Below are 15,445 nucleotides of genomic sequence, written 5' to 3' on the forward strand. Positions count from 1 at the left end.
GAGCCCGCCCTCTCCGCCCCTGTCTCCATCACCGAGCACCTCCCTGCCACCGTCTCTCCCCTCTCTATAAGTCCCCCACCCCTCCCCCCGACTCCTCTCTCTCTGCATTTTAGAGAAAAAATTAGTAGAGAAAAAGTTTGTTTATAGCAAAAAATTTAGTTTAGAGCAAAGGATGTTAAGTAGTAGATGTTATAGCAAAAATTAGTTTAGAGCAAAAAATTTGGTTTACAGCAAAAGTTAGTTAGGGCAGTAGGGTTTAATTAGGGTAGATGCTGCTTGTGTAGTATATAGTGATACTAGTAGATGTTAATTAGGTTAGGGCAATAGTGGTACTAGTAGATGTTAATTAGATGTTTTTCAGTTAGGGCACTAGAGTTTTGCTAGGTTAATTAGGTTAGTAGTGCTGCTAGTAGTAGTGGTACAGTAGGTTAATTAGGTGATGTTAAATGAATAACCTAAATGAATGAAATTAGTAGTTAACTGAATTTTTTTCCTTTCATCATTATAGAGCACTAAAGTTAACTGAATTTTGTTCTATTAGTAGTTAAATGAGTTTTCTTCTACACTTTGTTTTTGAATTAGCTTGTGAAATTTGGACATGTGGTTGCTCGTGTATATTTGGACATGTGTTGCGGTGTCGAAGAGGGATATTTGAACACTGTTTCCAGGGAATGATGCTGAGTGGCCTATGTTTTGCCGGAAGGTTGATTCATTTCTGTTTCGGCAAATTTCAGGTTCTCGATTTGTCCACTTTTTAGCAAAGGTCATGCCGAAATTTTCGGTGAATTTCGGCATGACTTGTGCTACAAACTAGGACATATCGAGTGCCCGGGATTTGCCGCACCAGGAAGGAGTCAACATTCCTGCAAAACAATAGGCCTTTTTATGTCATTATTCATTTTATTAGGTCTAGAATTAATTGACTAGATTTAATCATAGGAAACATGGCTAGCAACGATGAAGGACAGGGTTCTGGTGATTGCGACGACGTCTACCGGGCGGCAGACGATTTTTTTAGCCTTACCGACGATCAACCGATGTTGTTGCTGGGCCCACTGGTGGCATCGGGGGCTGAGACCTGTTGGAAATATGCCCTAGAGGCAATAATAATAGTATTATTATATTTCCTTGTTCATGATAATTGTCTTTTATTCATGCTATAACTGTATTATCCGGAAATCGTAATACACGTGTGAATACATAGACCACAATATGTCCCTAGTGAGCCTCTAGTTGACTAGCTCATTGTGGTCAACAGATAGTCATGGTTTCCTGGCTATGGACATTGGATGTCGTTGATAACGGGATCACATCATTAGGAGAATGATGTGATGGACAAGACCCAATCCTAAGCATAGCACAAAGATCGTGTAGTTCGTTTGCTAGAGCTTTTCCAATGTCAAGTATCTCTTCCTTAGACCATGAGATCGTGTAACTCCCGGATACCGTAGGAGTGCTTTGGGTGTATCAAACGTCACAACGTAACTGGGTGACTATAAAGGTGCACTACAGGTATCTCCGAAAGTGTCTTTTGGGTTGACACGGATCGAGACCACTCGGTAGGACATCATCATAATGTGCACAATGTGACCAAGGGGTTGATCACGGGATGATGTGTTACGGAACGAGTAAAGAGACTTGCCGGTAACGAGATTGAACAAGGTATCGGTATACCGACGATCGAATCTCGGGCAAGTACAATACCGTCAGACAAAGGGAATTGTATACAGGATCGATTGAGTCCTTGACATCGTGGTTCATCCGATGAGATCATCGTGGAACATGTGGGAGCCAACATGGGTATCCAGATCCTGCTGTTGGTTATTGACCGGAGAACATCTCGGTCATGTCTACATGTCTCCTGAACCCGTAGGGTCTACACACTTAAGGTTCGATGACGCTAGGGTTATAAAGGAAGTTTGTATGTGGTTACCGAATGTTGTTCGGAGTCCCGGATGAGATCCCGGATGTCACGAGGAGTTCCGGAATGGTCCGGAGGTGAAGATTTATATATGGGAAGTCCTATTTTGGCCACCGGAAAATGTTCGGGATTTTTCGGTATTGTACCGGGAAGGTTCTAGAAGGTTCCGGAGTGGGGCCCACCTGCATGGGGGACCCACATGAACGTGGGTAGTGGGGTCAAGGCCCCACACCCCTAGTCAAGGCGCACCAAGATCCCCCATTAGAAGGAATAAGATCATATCCCGAAGGGATAAGATCAAGATCCCTAAAAAGGGGGGATAACAATCGGTGGGGAAGGAAATGATGGGATTTCTTTCCTCCCACCTTGGCCAACGCCCCAATGGACTTGGAGGGCAAGAAACCAGCCCCTCCACCCCTATATATAGTGGGGAGGCGCATGGGAGCTACACACGAAGTTCTGGCGCAGCCCTCCCCCTCTCCCAAGTCCTCCTCCTCTCCCGCGGTGCTTGGCGAAGCCCTGCAGGATTGCCACGCTCCTCCACCACCACCATGCCGTCGTGCTGCTGCTGGATGGAGTCTTCCTCAACCTCTCCCTCTCTCCTTGCTGGATCAATGCATGGGAGACGTCACCGAGCTGTACGTGTGTTGAACGCGGAGGTGCCGTCCGTTCGGCACTAGGATCTCCGGTGATTTGGATCACGACGAGTATGACTCCTTCAACCCCGTTCTCTTGAACGCTTCCGCTTAGCGATCTACAAGGGTATGTAGATGCACTCTCCTTCCCCTCGTTGCTAGTCTCTCCATGGATAGATCTTGGTGACTCGTAGGAAAATTTTGAATTTCTGCTACGTTCCCCAACAGTGGCATCATGAGCTAGGTCTATTGCGTAGATTCTTTGCACGAGTAGAACACAAAGTAGTTGTGGGTGTTTATTTTGTTCAATATGCTTACCATTACTAGTCCAATCTTGTTTCGACGGTATTGTGGGATGAAGCGGCCTGGACCGACCTTACACGTACTCTTACGTGAGACAGGTTCCACCGATTGACATGCACTTGGTGCATAAGGTGGCTAGCGGGTGCCAGTCTCTCCCACTTTAGTCGGAACGGATTCGATGAAAAGGGTCCTTATGAAGGGTAAATAGCAGTTGACATATCACGTTGTGGTTTTTGCGTAGGTAAGAAACGTTCTTGCTAGAAACCCATAGCAGCCACGTAAAACATGCAAACAACAATTAGAGGACGTCTAACTTGTTTTTGCAGGGTATGCTATGTGAGGTGATATGGCCAAGAAGAATGTGATGAATGATATGTGATGTATGAGATTGATCATGTTCTTGTAATAGGAATCACGACTTGCATGTCGATGAGTATGACAACCGGCAGGAGCCATAGGAGTTGTCTTTATTTATTGTATGACCTGCATGTCATTGAACAACGCCATGTAATTACTTTACTTTATTGCTAACCGGTAGCCATAGTAGTAGAAGTAATAAGTTGGCGAGACAACTTCATGGAGACACAATGATGGAGATCATGGTGTCATGCCGGTGACGATGATGATCATGGAGCCTTGACGATGGAGATCAAAAGGAGCAAAATGATATTGGCCATATCATGTCACTATTTGATTGCATGTGATGTTTATCATGTTTATGCATCTTGTTTACTTAGAACGACGGTAGTAAATAAGATGATCCCTTACAACAATTTCAAGAAGTGTTCTCCCCTAACTGTGCACCGTTGCTACAGTTCGTCGCTTCTAAGCACCACGTGATGATCGGGTGTGATGGATTCTTACGTTCACATACAACGGGTGTAAGACAGATTTACACACGCGAAACACTTAGGGTTAACTTGACGAGCCTAGCATGTACAGACATGGCCTCGGAACACGGAGACCGAAAGGTCGAGCATGAGTTGTATAGTAGATACGATCAACATGAAGATGTTCACCGGTGATGACTAGTCCGTCTCACGTGATGATCGGACACGGCCTAGTTGACTCGGATCATGTAATCACTTAGATGACCAGAGGGATGTCTATCTGAGTGGGAGTTCATAAGATGAACTTAATTATCCTGAACATAGTCAAAAGATCTTTTGCAAATTATGTCGTAAGCTCACACTTTAGTTCCACTGTTTAGATATGTTCCTAGAGAAAATATAGTTGAAAGTTGACAGTAGCGATTATGCGGACAGTAGAAAGCTTATGTCCTTAATGCACCGCTCAGTGTGCTGAACCCCAAACATCGTTTGTGGATGTTGCGAACATCGGACATACACGTTTTGATAACTACGTGATAGTTCAGTTAAATGGTTTAGAGTTGAGGCACAAAAGACGTTTTCAAAACGTCAAGGAACATATGAGATGTTTCGAGGGCTGAAATTGAGATTTCAGGATCATGCCCACGTCAAAAGGTATGAGACCTCCGACGATTTTCTTAGCCTGCAAACTAAGGGAGAAAAGCTCAATCGTTGAGCTTGTGCTCAGATTGTCTGAGTGCAACAATCACTTGAATCGAGTGGGAGTTGATCTTCCAGATGAGATAGTGATGTTTCTCCAAAGTCATTGCCACCAAGCTGCTAGAGCTTCGTGATGAACTATAACATATCAGGGATAGATATGATGATCCTTGAGGTATTTGCGATGTTTGACTCCGCAAAAGTAGAATTCAAGAAGGAGCATCAATTGTTGATGGTTGGTGAAACCACTACTTTCAAGAAGGGCAAGGGCAAGAAGGGATACTTCATGAAACGGCAAATCAGCTGCTGCTCCAGTGAAGAAACCCAAGGTTGAACCCAAACCCGAGACTAAGTGCTTCTGTGATAAGGGGAATAGTCACTAGAGCGGAATTACCCTAGATACTTGGTAGATGAGAAGGCTAGCAAGGTCGATAGAAGTATATTGGATATACATTATGTTAATGTGTACTTTACTAGTACTCCTAGTAGCACCAGGGTATTAGATACCGGTTCGGTTGCTAAGTGTTAGTAACTCAAAATAAAAGAGCTACGGAATAAACGGAGACTAGCTAAAGGTGAGCTGACGATATGTGTTGGAAGTATTTCCAAGTTTGATGTGATCAAACATCGCACGCTCCCTCTACCATCAAGATTAGTATTAAACCTAAATAATTGTCGTTTGGTGTTTGCGTTGAGCATAGACATGATTGGATTATGTCTATCACAATATGGTTATTCAATTAAGGAGAATAATTGTTACTCTGTTTATTTGAATAATACCTTCAATGGTCTTGCACCTGAAACGAATGGTTTATTGAATCTCGATCGTAGTGATACACATTTTCATGCCAAAAGATATAAGATAGTAATGATAGTACCACTTACTTGTGGCACTGCCATGTAAGTCATATTGGTGTAAAACGCATGAAGAAGCTCCATGTTGATGGATCTTTGGGCTCACTCGTTTTTGAAAAGTTTGAGACATGCGAACCATGTCTATTGGTGTATACGCATGAAGAAACTCCATGCAGATGGATCGTTTGGACTCACTTGATTTTGAATCACTTGAGATATGCAAACCATACCACATGGGCAAGATGACTGAAAAGCCTCGGTTTCAGTAAGATGGAACAAGATAGCAACTTGTTGGAAGTAACACATTTTTGATGTGTGCAGTCCAATGAGTGCTGAGGCATGCAGTGAATATCGTTATGTTCTTACTTCACAGATGATTCGAGTAGATGTTGAGTATATTTACTTGATGAAACACAAGTCTGAATTATTGAATGGTTCAAGTAATTTCAGAGTGAAGTTGAAGATCGTCGTGACAAGAGGATAAAATGTCTATGATATGATCATAGAGATGAGTATCTGAGTTACGAGCTTTGGCACGCAATTAAGACATTGTGAAAATTGTTTCACAATTAATACCGCCTGGAACACCATAGTTTGATGGTGTGTCCGAACATCATAGTTGCACCCTATTGGATATGGTGCGTACCATGATGTCTCTTATCGAATTACCATTATCGTTCATGGGTTAGGCATTAGAGACAACCACACTCACTTTAATAGGGTACCACGTAATTCCGTTGAGACGACACCGTTTGAACTATGGTTTGGAGAAACCTAAGTTGTCATTTCTTAAAAGTTTGGGGCTGCAACGCTTATGTGAAAAAGTTTCAGGTTGATAAGCTCGAACCCAAAGCGGATAAAATGCATCTTCATAGGACACCCAAAACAGTTGGGTATACCTCCTAATTAAGATCCGAAAGCAATAGGGATTGTTCTTGAATCGGATCCTTTCTCGAGGAAAAGTTTGTCTCGGAAAGTTGAGTGGGAGGATGGTGGAGACTTGATGAGGTTATTGAACCGTCACTTCAACTAGAGTGTAGCAGGGCACAGGAAGTTGTTCCTGTGGCACCTACACCAATTGAAGTAGAAGCTTATGATAGTGATCATGAAGTTTTGGATCAAGTCACTACCGTACCTCGTAGGGTGACAAGGATGAGTACTGCTTCAGAGTTGTACAGTAATCTTGTCTTGAAGGTCATGTTGCTAGACAACAATGAACCTACGAGCTATGGAGAAGCGATGGTGGGCCCAAATTCCGACAAATGGTTAGAAGCCATGAAATCTGAGATAGGATCCATGTATCATAGCAAAGCATGAACTTTGGTGGACTTGCCCGATGATCGGCAAGCCATTGAGATAAATGGATCTTTAAGAAGACGGACGTGGACGGTGATGTCACCGTCTATGAAGCTCGACTTGTGGCGAAGAGTTTTTCACAAGTTCAAGGAGTTGACTACGATGAGATTTTCTCATCCGTAGCGATGCTTAAGTCCGTCGGAATCATGTTAGCATTAGCTGCATTTATGAAATCTGGCAGATGGATGTCAAAACGAGTTTCCTTACCAGTTTTCGTAAGGAAAGGTTGTATGTGATACAATCAGAAAGGTTTTGTCGATCCTAAGGATGCTAAAAGGTATGCTAGCTCCAGCGATCCTTCCATGGACTGGAGTAAGCATCTCGGGGTTGGAATATGTACTTTGATAAGATGATCAAAGATTTTGGGTTTATACAAATTTATGAGAAACTTGTATTTCCAAAGAAGTGAGTGGGAGCACTATAGAATTTCTGATGAGTATATGTTGTTGACATATTGTTGATCAGAAATGATGTAGAATTTTCTGTAAAGCATAGAGGGTTATTTGAAAAGTGTTTTTCAATGGAAAACCTGGATTAAGCTACTTGAACATTGAGCATCAAGATCTATAATGATAGATCAAAAATGCTTAATGGTACTTTCAAAATGAGCACATACCTTGACATGATCTTGAAGATGTTCAAGATGGATCAGTCAAAGAAGGAGTTCTTGCCTGAGATGTAAGGTATGAAGTCAAGACTTAAAGCTCGACCACGGCAGAAAAGAGAGAAAGGACGAGGTCGTCCCCTATGCTTTAGACGTAGGCTCTACAGTATGCTATGTTGTGTACCGCACCGGAAGTGTGCCTTGCCATGAGTCAGTCAAGGGGTACAAGAATGATCCAGGAATGGATCATTGGACAGCAGTCAAAATTATCCTTCGAGGAATAAGGATATGTTTCTCGATTATGGAGGTGATAAAGAGTTCGGTGTAAAGGGTTACGTCGATGCAAGCTTTAACACCTATCCGTGTGACTCTGAGTAGCAAACTGGATACGTATAGTGGAGCGACCATTTGGAATAGCTCAAAGTGGAGCCTGGAAGCAGCATTTACAATATGACCTAGAGATTTGCGAAGTACATACGGATCTGAATGTTGCAGACCCGTTGACTAAAACCTCTCTTGCAAGCAAAACATGATCAAACCCCAGAACTCATTGAGTCTTAATCACATGATGATGTGAACTAGTTTAGTGACACTAGTAAACTCTTTGGATGTTGGTCACATGGCGATGTGACCTGTGAGTGTTAATCACATGGCGATGTGAACTAGATTATTGACTCTAGTGCAAGTGGGAGACTGTTGGAAATATGCCCTAGAGGCAATAATAATAGTATTATTATATTTCCTTGTTCATGATAATTGTCTTTTATTCATGCTATAACTGTATTATCCGGAAATCTTAATACACGTGTGAATACATAGACCACAATATGTCCCTAGTGAGCCTCTAGTTGACTAGCTCGTTGTGGTCAACAGATAGTCATGGTTTCCTGGCTATGGACATTGGATGTCGTTGATAACGGGATCACATCATTAGGAGAATGATGTGATGGACAAGACCCAATCCTAAGCATAGCACAAAGATCGTGTAGTTCGTTTGCTAGAGCTTTTCCAATGTCAAGTATCTCTTCCTTAGACCATGAGATCGTGTAACTCCCGGATACCGTAGGAGTGCTTTGGGTGTATCAAACGTCACAACGTAACTGGGTGACTATAAAGGTGCACTACAGGTATCTCCGAAAGTGTCTTTTGGGTTGACATGGATCGAGACCGGGATTTGTCACTCCGTGTAAACGGAGAGGTATCTCTGGGCCCACTCGGTAGGACATCATCATAATGTGCACAATGTGACCAAGGGGTTGATCACGGGATGATGTGTTACGGAACGAGTAAAGAGACTTGCCGGTAACGAGATTGAACAAGGTATCGGTATACTGACGATCGAATCTCGGGCAAGTACAATACCGTTAGACAAAGGGAATTGTATACGGGATCGATTGAGTCCTTGACATCGTGGTTCATCCGATGAGATCATCGTGGAACATGTGGGAGCCAACATGGGTATCCAGATCCCGCTGTTGGTTATTGACCGGAGAACGTCTCGGTCATGTCTACATGTCTCCCGAACCCGTAGGGTCTACACACTTAAGGTTCGATGACGCTAGGGTTATAAAGGAAGTTTGTATGTGGTTACCGAATGTTGTTCGGAGTCCCGGATGAGATCCCGGACGTCACGAGGAGTTCCGGAATGGTCCGGAGGTAAAGATTTATATATGGGAAGTCCTATTTTGGCCACCGGAAAATGTTCGGGATTTTTCGGTATTGTACCGGGAAGGTTCTAGAAGGTTCCGGAGTGGGGCCCACCTGCATGGGGGACCCACATGAACGTGGGTACTGGGGTCAAGGCCCCACACCCCTGGTCAAGGCGCACCAAGATCCCCCATTAGAAGGAATAAGATCATATCCCGAAGGGATAAGATCAAGATCCCTAAAAAGGGGGGATAACAATCGGTGGGGAAGGAAATGATGGGATTTCTTTCCTCCCACCTTGGCCAACGCCCCAGTGGACTTGGAGGGCAAGAAACCAGCCCCTCCACCCCTATATATAGTGGGGAGGCGCATGGGAGCTACACACGAAGTTCTGGCGCAGCCCTCCCCCTCTCCCAAGTCCTCCTCTCCCGCGGTGTTTGGCGAAGCCCTGCAGGATTGCCACGCTCCTCCACCACCACCATGCCGTCGTGCTGCTGCTGGATGGAGTCTTCCTCAACCTCTCCCTCTCTCCTTGCTGGATCAAGGCATGGGAGACGTCACCGAGCTGTACGTGTGTTGAACGCGGAGGTGCCGTCCGTTCGGCACTAGGATCTCCGGTGATTTGGATCACGGCGAGTATGACTCCTTCAACCCCGTTCTCTTGAACGCTTCCGCTTAGCGATCTACAAGGGTATGTAGATGCACTCTCCTTCCCCTCGTTGCTAGTCTCTCCATGGATAGATCTTGGTGACTCGTAGGAAAATTTTGAATTTCTGCTACGTTCCCCAACAAGACCGACACGCAGACCGGTGCTGAGACTGAGTCCGGCGCTGAGACTCAGACCGACATCGAGACTGGCGCTGAGACTAAGACCGGTGCTGCCTCGGGGAGCGGAGCCGGTGTAGAACCGAAAGCAAAGAGGCAACAGCTTCCTAACAAACTCAGGACTACTAGACTGGTGGTCACGGAGGTGGACGACGGCATTTTTGAGCCAAAGGCGCCCGAGGAAGCGCGTCGATACTACGGCAATCAAATAGGCTGCATCGTATGGACAACCGCCACCATCAACGATGAGAAACTACAGAAGATGGAAAATATGAGGAGCTTCCTCCTAAAGAAGTTTCCCCAAATATTCTTGTTCCCGGGCCAGAATGAGAAGGATTATGAAGATCCAGACGAGGACCCGGCAATGAAGAAGATAAACAAACACGCCATGACCAAGTTTAGCGACGCGTTGGCCGCTTGGAAAACTCGAGTGAAAGCAAGGATCATCAACAAGAAGGAACCCTACTCCGAGATTGTAAAGGATAATCCGACAATCACGGAAGAGCAGTTTCAAATATTCAAGGAGGCTTGCGAGGCCGAAGCTGCCAAAAAAAAGTCTAAGTACATGAAGGGGCTCCAAGAGAGGAACATTGGGAGCCACCACCTCGGAAGCCGTGGTTACGGCGGAAAGAGGTCCAAATGGGCCAAGGAGGACGCGGAAGCCGCGAGTCTGGGCATCCCAGACCCCTTGGCGGATTTCACCGTCCCACAGGAGCGTGACGTCCTGAGGGCCCGGCACCGTTGGGATCCAGTGAAGAAGGTTTACGAGACAAGACCGGTCATTACGGAGTTCATGAGACTGCTGGTAATTTTAGTTTCTGATCAATTTGACTGCACACGTTAATCATATTTGTAAAAGATCCTTGTGCCTTTTGCAGAGAGAGCTGCACCGGATTGCGGTCGAAAGAGACTTGCCGTCTGAGGCATTGGCGAGGCCCAAGTGGGACACTCCATTCAACCGGGCGTTGAACATATTGAAACGAGAACTAGTGGATACTCGACCGTCGTATGGACGCGTGCACGGTGTCGGAGACGGCGCCACGTGGAAGAAGTACTACCGTGAGACCACAGAGGAGAGAAAGGAAAGACGGAGGTTAACTGAAGAAAACATCGACATGAAGGTTGAGATTGCGGTTGAGAAGAAATCATCTCAGACAGTCGCAACAGCGGTAGCTGCTGCAAAACAGGTGGTTGCAGATTTGTCTACTTCCTTGGTGACAGGCGTTTTCACTTGGACAAGGCAAAATCCAGAAAAAATGCAGAGGACTTTCCACTTGCTGACTTCTTGGGAGCACTTGCTCCCGCACCGGCTCCCGCACCGGACGTGCTCGGCGGTGCTTCGTCTTTGGCTGAGCTCGACGCCCTCACGGTATCTGTCACACCGGGCCCCTTCAATATAAATGTATAATCTCCCGTTTGCATTGCCTTTCGGATGTCTCACGTCGCAGACTTTTCTTTGCAGGCCGACGAAACCCCGCGCACCATATTGTACACCATCGGCGACCAGAAGGTGGACGTGGGGAAGGCGACGATAATGGAGCCAAAGGAACCATTGTTCCACAGCCGGCCGATCCCCCCGAACGTCTTCAAGGTTTCCGTGGCCAGTGTCGAACCGGGCCACGAGAATTTGCCTCCTCCAATACTACTGGTGGATGACGAGGAGACACCGCGGCGGCTTGGTGATTGTTGCAATGGGTGGGTCCTGTTGTGGCCAAAGAGTCTGCTTCATCTCGAGCTGGTCGGGAGCACACCCACGAGCACGCAGCCTCAGCAAGGTATGAACATCAACACCCCACCTAACCAATTAGCGTCGGGTGTCGGGTTGGGTGATAGCGGATGGGGTAAGGAGGAGGCTCCATTAGTCGCTGATGACGTCGCCATGGATGAGGATGAGGACGACGGTGGCGCTGAACAGTATGTCTATACTGGCGCCTCCTCAGGGTTTGAGCGTCATGAGTCGGTGCCTGAATTGCCGTCTCAACGTATTATGGACGACCTTCCGGTAGTAAAGAAGTCTAGGAAGAGAGCGAGGAAAGGCAAAAAAAGCTGATTCTATGATCCAGCCGCCTCAGCAGTCTCGGCTTCAGGACCGTATAGATATCCCTGATGCGGATAAATGACATATCCCCGGTCAACCAATCCTACCTGCAACAGCGCTACATGTGTCACACCCTGATTTTCATGCCACTACACTTAAGCTAACAATCATGATAAAATGTGGTTTGACAAAAACTTTCGAGTGTTTTGGACCTTGCCTTGATTGGTTTTTGTCTGTTGTTTGCAAGTGCTCTAAAAATAAAATAAACCCTCCAACTCTTATACTCCTTCTCCTTGATCCAAAAACCTTTCCCAATGATCATGCCATGTCTATAGGACATAAAAATAATTTCTTGCAAAAATAATTTGGCCAAAAAGTATTTTCTAAAATTAGTTTTTCCAAAAACCCTTGAATTGAGATTTGCACTACAAGTACTTGATTTGAGGTGTGAAAAATCTTTCAAAACGTATATCTGAAACCTATTAGGTATAGGACTCCCATAAACCGCAAAAATATAATTTTAAGAGTTATTTTCCTATTTTATTTAAAGGCTTTTTCTTTAGGCCAGAAATGGTCTTTAATAGGTTAAAATTATTTTAATACTTTAAAAATATTTGTGAAAATTTAGGGAAACTCAGTGGACATATATTGTCCATATATAAGAGTTTCAACACATGGTCATGTTCAAAATATTGATCAAACCCCTCAAAAACCCTTTCTGGATATTTCAAGCTTTTGAAATATTTACAAAGGAAATATTCTCTAAAAATTCCAAGAAAATTCTAGCATGTCACATATGACATATTAGATGATCTTGCCAAGTCTTATGAATTGGAGAACAATATAACATCATCACATCTCCTCAAAACCATTTCTGTCCATTTTGAAGTTTGAGCAACTTTACATTGCCAAACATTTCCAAATGTTCTCAAATCTTGTTAACATGCTCAAATGTTCAAATTATTCATCTAGACCAAGTGGCAGAAGTTGGAGAACAAGTTAACTTGATCAAAGGGCCCCAAAACCCTTCCTGTCCAGAACCAAATTTGAACAACTCTACATTGGCAACTTTCTCCTTTTGATCTCAGCTTTTGTGGACATGTTCAGAACCTCAAATGATGGCACTTCACCAAGTGGTGCATCAAGGAGAATAGTCTTGCATGACTAGATCTTGGAAAACCCATTTCTGTTGATTTCTAGGGTTTACAAAATTTGCATTGGCAACTTTGCCCAAATAAGCTCCAAATTTGTGGAAGGCCCTAATTATATGGGACATTTCACCCTGTGGAGTCTCATGGCAGTTGGAAATCATCTGCTGGACCAAACCATTATCAAACACCTTCTGACACTTTTCAAAAATCACCATTTTGACCACTAACACTATTCTCCTTGAGCTCAAGTTTTTACCACAGCTTCTCCTGACCATCTCCTACCTCCAGTAACTCTCCTCCTTCAACAGCTCAATTATTTGGGGGTAAAACCCATCTCTTTCTCTCTTTGTTTATCCATGGCAACTCCTCCTCCTCTCTCTCTCTCTTTTCTATATGCAGCGCCCCACCTAGCTCCTGACCACTCTAGAGCATCCAAGGAAGCTCCAGGACACAAGTGGACATGCCCCTAACCTTTTAAAATGGCCATGCCGGCCATATGCATGCTCTGGAGCGCGCTACAGTGCGCCCTTGCACTGTAGCTGCCCTCTGCCCGATGCATCCGACCACCTCGGCCCTCCCCCCGCATGCCTGCCAATGCGCCTCGGCGTCCGCAGCATGCTACACCCCTGTCCCCCTCCTCCTTGTCCCTCCTTCTGCCCCCCTCCGCACGCGCGCTGGCCACCCGAGAGCTCCAATGGATGAGGTCACACGCGCGACGCCCTGGCACTTCCCAGATCCTTCTCTCACTTCCCCTGGACGTAGACCATCTCTACGAATGCCCCAGACACGCCCATACGGTCCCCCGTGGCTTGCAGTGACGGCAACAACCTCGCCGGCGCATGAGCTCACGGTGCACCATCGCCCCGCCGTAAAAGGCCACCCCCCGAGCCCTCTCGGGCCTCGGTTCGCTCTCTCTTCCCCCCTGTGCATCACCCCGACCGGCTCACTCCTCTCCCCGCGCCCTCCTTGCACCTCTATGGCCGAAGCCGAGCCGCTGACCACCGCCAAAATTCCGGTGACTTAACCCCTCTCTCTTTCCCCTAGACATTCCAGAACCCTCTACTCACCACCACTGATCCACCCCGGGCTCCATTTCATCCCATCCCTTGCCGCATCGCTGTTCTCATCTTCACTATCGCCGGCCTCCGCCATGGCCGATGTTGCGCTCGCAGCCAACCGCCCCGAGGTCGCGGCGCACCTCTCTGGATGCGGCCTGACCCCCTGAACCCGCTGGTGTGCTGGGCATCGCCGGAGGTAGCCGGGACCGCCGGGGGGAAACGCCGGCGCCCGCTCGGCCTTGCCTCCCCTGCCTCTGCCCTGTTCGAGCGGGAGGAAGGCGACGGCCTGAGTGCTGGGCCCCGCTCGTCGGTGACCCAGCGGGCGGGCCCCACCCGTTTAAGTGGAAACGGCTCCCGTCGTAACAGCCTCCCCCGCGCGAAGTCGCAGTGCAGCGAAGCTGAGGGAGTCCTGGACTAGGGGGTGTCCGGATACCCGGACTATCATCATCGGCCGGACTCCAAGACTATGAAGATACAAGATTGAAGACTTCGTCCCGTGTCCGGATGGGACTTTCCTTGGCGTGGAAGGCAAGCATGGCAATACGGATATGTAGATCTCCTACCATTGTAACCGACTCTGTGTAACCCTAGCCCTCTCCGGTGTCTATATAAACCGGAGGGTTTTAGTCCGTAGGACGAACAACCATTACAACAATCATACCATAGGCTAGCTTCTAGGGTTTAGCCTCCTTGATCTCGTGGTAGATCTACTCTTGTACTACCCATATCATCAATATTAATCAAGCAGGAGTAGGGTTTTACCTCCATCAAGAGGGCCCGAACCTGGGTAAAAACATCGTGTCCCTTGTCTCCTGTTACCATCCGCCTAGATGCACAGTTCGGGACCCCCTACCCGAGATCTGCCGGTTTTGACACCGACATTGGTGCTTTCATTGAGAGTTCCTATGTGTCGTCACCGATAGGCTTGATGGCTCCTTCAATCATCAACAACAATGCAGTCCAGGGTGAGACTTTTCTCCCCGGACAGATCTTCCTGTTCGGCGGCTTTGCACTACGGGCCAATTCGCTTGGCCATCTGGAGCAGATCGAAAGCTACGCCCCTGGCCATCAGGTCAGATTTGGAAGCCTAAACTTCACGGCTGACATCCGCGGAGACTTGATCTTCGACGGATTCAAGCCACAGCCGAGCGCGCCGCACTGTCACAATGGGCATGATTTAGCTCTGCTGCCGGACAGTGCCCTGGAGGCCGCGCATGAGTCCGCTCCGACCCTTAATTCGGAGCCGACCGCACAGATCGAGGACGGATGGCTAGACACTGCCTCGGGGGCTGCAACCTTTACGGTAATGGAGCTGAATACTGACCTTGTCCCTTGTAAAGCCCGTAACTCTGAGGTGTCGGACTCCTTGCCGGACTCCGAACCTCCTACGCCCCTACCAATCGAACCCGATCGGGCGCTGATCATGGAGTTCACCGCCGCGGACATCTTTCAGCACTCACCCTTTGGCGACATCCTGAATTCGCTAAAGTATCTCTCATTATCAGGAGAGCCCTGGCCGGACT

The 15,445-nt window shown here is 46.7% G+C and overlaps 1 pseudogene; it reads right to left on the bottom strand.

Annotated features, from left to right (window-relative positions):
- The window catches only part of LOC119360266, a 34,582-nt pseudogene extending 20,566 nt beyond the window's left edge, over positions 1–14,016 (bottom strand).
- Between the last annotated feature and the right edge of the window lie 1,429 nt (positions 14,017–15,445).

Source organism: Triticum dicoccoides, chromosome 2B, assembly GCF_002162155.2.
Source record: "Triticum dicoccoides isolate Atlit2015 ecotype Zavitan chromosome 2B, WEW_v2.0, whole genome shotgun sequence".
NCBI classification, from domain to species: domain Eukaryota; kingdom Viridiplantae; phylum Streptophyta; class Magnoliopsida; order Poales; family Poaceae; genus Triticum; species Triticum dicoccoides.